At 43.5% G+C, this 5,078-nt stretch overlaps 1 protein-coding gene and 1 non-coding gene across 2 annotated transcripts in view; one reads left to right on the plus strand and one right to left on the minus strand.

Moving 5' to 3' along the window:
- TRIM14 (tripartite motif containing 14) overlaps positions 1-5,078 on the plus strand; it is a 124,889-nt gene that overhangs the window by 83,480 nt on the left and 36,331 nt on the right. The window lies entirely within an intron of this gene.
- Positions 290-395, minus strand: LOC119471139. The gene has a single exon (XR_005200137.1). It is a non-coding gene; the product is annotated as a U6 spliceosomal RNA (small nuclear RNA).

Here is a 5,078-nt window from a genome sequence, read left to right on the forward strand (position 1 = left end):
TTTAGTAGAGATGGGATTTCACCATGTTGGCCAGGCTGGTCTCGAACTCCTGACCTCGTGATCTGCCCACCTCAGCCTCCCAAAGTGCTGGGATTTCAGGCGTGAGCCACCATGCCCAGCCATAAATGCTTCCTTTTATGAATCATGTTTTGGGGGCTGAGTTTAAGAGCTGTTTACCTCACTCTAGATCCCAAATGTTTTCTCCTGTGCTTTTTTTTCTAAAATTTTTATAGAATTGTTGGTTTTTTTAAATCCTCAATGCAACAGTATTGAGAAATAGAATTATCTTTAAAATATGAAATAGTTCACAAGTTTTTATGTCATTCTTACATCGGGTCATGCTAATCTTCTTTGTATCATTCCAATTTGGGTTTATGTGTTGCCAAAATGAGCACAAAGTCTTATGGTTTCATGTTTACATTTTAGTCTGAGGTCCTTTTATTTATTTATTTTTTATTTTGGGGGACAGGATTTTGCTCTGTCACCCAGGCTGGAATGCAGTAGTGCAGTCATAGCTTGCTGCAGCCTCCATAACCCAAGCTCAAGCAATCCTCCCACCACAATCTCTGTAGTAGCTGGGACTACAAGTGCATCCCACAATGCTCAGCAAATTTTTGTATTTTTTTGTAGAGAAAGCGTCTTGCCATATTGGTCTCAAACTCCTAACCTCAAGTGATCCTCCTGCCGTGACCTTCCAAAGTGCTGAGATTACAGATGTGAGCCACCACATCCAGTGCTGGGGTCCATTTTAAGTTAATTTTTGTGCAATATATGAGACTTATGACAAGGTTTTGTTGTTTGGTTGTTGGGGGCCTATAGATGTTCAGTTGCTTCAGCAGCATTTGTTGAAAAGATTCTTTTCTCCATTGATGGCTTTTGCACCTTCATCAAAAGTCAGCTGTCAAAAGTAGTTGCGTGGAACTATTTCTGAGTTCTGTGTTTGTTCCACTGATCTATGTGCTGTTCCCGGCCCAGCACCACACTGCTGTGATTGCTATGACCATATAACAGGTTTTTAAATTAGGTAGCGGCCGGGCGCGGTGGCTCAAGCCTGTAATCCCAGCACTTTGGGAGGCCGAGGCGGGTGGATCACGAGGTCAAGAGATCGAGACCATCCTGGTCAACACGGTGAAACCCCGTCTCTACTAAAAATACAAAAAATTAGCTGGGCATGGTGGCGCGTGCCTGTAATCCCAGCTACTCAGGAGGCTGAGGCAGGAGAATTGCCTGAACACAGGAGGCGGAGGTTGCGGTGAGCCGAGATCACGCCATTGCACTCCAGCCTGGGTAACAAGAGTGAAACTCCGTCTCAAAAAATAAATAAATAAATAAATAAATAAATAAATTAGGTAGACTGATTTTTCTCTAAAATTAGCTGAATTTTAATAAACTATCTAAAATTATTCTAGCTATTCTAGTTCCTTTGCCTTTCCACATAAATTTTAGAAAAGTTTTGTCAATATTTGCAAGAAATGTATTTTTTTGGAATTTGGATAGGAAGTGTGCCAATATGGGAAAAACTGACAACTTTCCTATGCCTAGTCTTCCAACCCATAAACACAGTTTTACCTCTCAGTTTATTTAGATACTCTTTGATTTCTTTCGTCAGCATTTTGTAGTTTTCAGCATAGAACTCCTATACATGTTTTGTTAGATTTCCACCCAAATATTCCATGTTTTAAGTGATTATAAATGCTATTTTATTTTTAACTTTGGTTTCCATGTATTCATTAATATAGAGATTCTAGGAGTTTTGTGTGTGTGTGTCTGTGTGTCTGTGTGTGTGTGTGTGTGTGTGTGGAGATTCTTTGGGACTTTCTACTACATCACTATATCATCTGCAAATACAGACTGTTTTATTTTTGGCTTTCTGAAACATGCGCCCCTCCGCTCCCCTCCCCTTCCCTCCCTTCGCCTCCCCTCCCCTCTCCTCCCCTCCCCTCCCCTCGTCTTCCTCTTGTCTTCCTCTTCTTTTGTTTTCTTGCCTATTGCACTGCCTAGAATGTTCAGGTCTGTGTTGAATAAGAGTGGTGAGAGTGGATATCCTTACCTCGTTCCCAATAGCAGAAAAAAAGCATTCTGTTTTTAACCATTAAGTGTAGTATTAAATGCAGGCTTTTGTAGATGCTCTGAATCAAATTCAGGAAGTGCCCTCTATTCCTAGTTTTCTGAGGGTTTTTTGATACTTTGAGTTTTGTTTCTAATGGAGCTACAAGCTGTAGAGAACTTCATGAAATTGAATACATTCTAGTATAGCCACTTTATATCCAAACCGTTAAGAGTTTTGTATTAGAGGCCGGGTGCGGTAGCTCATGCCTATAATCCCAGCACTTTGGGAGGCCGAGGCAGGCGGATCATGACGTCAGTAGTTCGAGACCAGCCTGGCCAACATAGTGAAACTCCGTCTCTGCTAAAAATACAAAAAATTGGCCAAACATGGTGGCACATGCCTGTAGTCCCAGCTACTTGGGAGGCTGAGACAGGAGAGCTGCTTGAGCCCAGCAGCTGGAGGCTGCAGTGAGCCGAGATCGCACAAATGCACTCCAGCCTGAGCAACAGAGCAAGACTCGGTCCCTCCCCACAAAAAAGAAGAGGGAGCTTTGTATTAGAGAAACCATCAACCTTATATGAGAAGATTATTCATGTGTGTTAGAATTTGCATCTTAGAGAAAACCCTCATTTTAGAATTGGGTTGAGAACAAAACTCTGGGTTTATTAATTGCAACTTTTGGCACAACCGTTAGAGCATTTATTTGCATCACAGTTACGTTTCTGGGAAATTCATCTTATAGTAAAAAAGGTAAATAAAAGAATATTTTTTCATAAGAGTTAGTGTAGAAGGGCTGGATGTAATTCTAGACACCCATGGTCCAAACCTTTTACCCGTTGACACAATCCACACGCTAATGGAATGACACAGAATGAATTAAGTAAGAAATAAAGATCATATGATCATTTTACAATGTTCTCCCTGGGCTTCTTAGAAGAATTAGGAAGCCACACTAGGTGCAGGTGCCCAGGCTGGAGTGCAATGGCACTATCTTGGCTCACTGCAATCTCTGCCTACCAGTTTCAAGTGATTCTTCTGCCTCAGCCTCCAGAGTAGCTGGGATTACAGGTGTGAGCCACTGCACCCGACCTAATTTTTTATTTTTTAGTACAGACGGGGTTTCACCATGTTGGCCAGGCTGATCTACAACTCCTGGCCTCAGGTGATCCACTCGCCTCGGCCTCCCATAGTGCTGGGTTTACAGGCGTAAGCCACCCTGAAGACAGGGTCCTCAGAAGGCTGGGATGTTGCATGTGTCCATGCTTCCAAGGCCACAAGTAAGATAAGGCCTGAGGTGCATCGTTGCTAATCTGTGAGAGAGCATTGGAGTTGAGGCCAGATTAAGGAGAGTTAGAAGTGGGAGGGATAAATGGAGACAAAAAGTGTCCTTCAAGAGGATTGGTTGTGAAGAGGAGCGAGAAGGTGAGAGATGAAGAAAGGACAAGGGATGTTGGGAGCTTCCCCAGCAAGCTGAAAGACCTGACCATGTTTCAGTGCTCATGCAAAATGCCAGCTGGAAAGGGGAGGTTGAATACACAGGAAAGAAGACAGACCATTAGGTAGGTTTTCTCCAAAAGCCTCATGGTGCATAACTAAGATTGGGTTTTGGGAATTGAGGGATAGTGGATTTAGGTTTGATATAAAGAAAAACTAAGGAACAAAAAAACAGAACTGTGAATCAGTGGCAAGGCCTTTACAGACCAAGGTACTTGGACAAAATGAGCGCTGAAGTGCCTTTCAAAGATTTGAATTCTTGATCTCATCCCACATTTTATGGTGAGGGGGTTCACAATTTACAAATGAACTGTGCATTTCTGATCAAGAATGGCTGATAAAATTCTCATTATTTCATTCAAGGTCCATAAGTACCCACTGTGTGCCAAGCACTGGGTTGGGACACAGCGGATCTGAGTTCTATACACCAATCCTTTTCCACTTAATGTCAGTTATTTAAAGAGATCAGGTCAGTTGCGATGGTGAGCACCTATAATCCTAGCTAATCGAGAGGCTGAGGTGGGAGGATGGCGTAAGGCAGGAGTTGGAGTTTGCAGTGTGCTACAGTCACACCTGTGAATAGCCACTGCACTCCAGCCTAGGCAATGTGGAAAGACCCCATCTCTAAAAATAAAACTAAACAATTTTAAAAGGGCCGAACATAGTGGCTCACATTTGAAATTCTAGAACTTTAACATCTCAAGGCTGGAGGATTTATTGAGGCCAGGAGTTTGAGAACAGCCTGGACAACCAAGTAGGACCCCCATCTCTACAAAAAAATTTAAAAATTAGCTGGACATAGTAGCAAGCATCTGTAGTCCCAGTTTCTTGGGGGGTTGAGGCAGGAGGATTTCCTGAACCCAGGAGATCAAAGTTACAGTGCACTGTGATCACACCTCTGCACTCCAGCCTGGGCAACAGGCTCATGTTTGTGGTCCCAGCTACTTGGGAGGCTGAGATGGGAGACTCACCTGAACCCTGGAGGTTGAGGCTGCTGTGTGCCAGATGCCACTGCACTGCAGCCTAGGTAACATGGTGAGACCCTGTCTCAAAAAGAAAAAAAAGAAACCTGTAACTTCAGTCAAGACCTAGATGCTGAGACTCATTCTTTTTTCTTGTCCTGTTCCCAGCCTGCTCCTCTTTCTCTTCCATTTCCTATCCTGGGTGTCACTGATCAGGTGCCAGATCTGAGTGTCTGCCCTGCATTTCCTCTCTCTCTAAACCCAGACCCTCTTTGACTCTTGCCAGCCCATCTGCTTCTCTAGCTCAGGCCCCCTTCATTCCTCATTTTGACAGATTCTTCTAGAATAGACTGCTACCTATTGTAACTGGTCTTCCTGCCTCCAAATCTGCTCCTTTCCCAACCATCTCCATGCAGATCCATGTGAAATTTCTTTTCTTTCTTTCTTTTTCTTTTTTTGAGACAGAGTCTCCGTCTGTCACCCAGGCTGGAGTGCAATGGCGTGATCTCGGCTCACTGCAACCTCCATCTCCCAGGTTCAAGTAATTCTGTCTCAGCCTTCCAAGTAGCTGG

The sequence above is a fragment of the Cebus imitator genome, unplaced genomic scaffold (genome assembly GCF_001604975.1).
Source record: "Cebus imitator isolate Cc_AM_T3 unplaced genomic scaffold, Cebus_imitator-1.0 Scaffold51, whole genome shotgun sequence".
In the NCBI taxonomy this organism is placed as follows: domain Eukaryota; kingdom Metazoa; phylum Chordata; class Mammalia; order Primates; family Cebidae; genus Cebus; species Cebus imitator.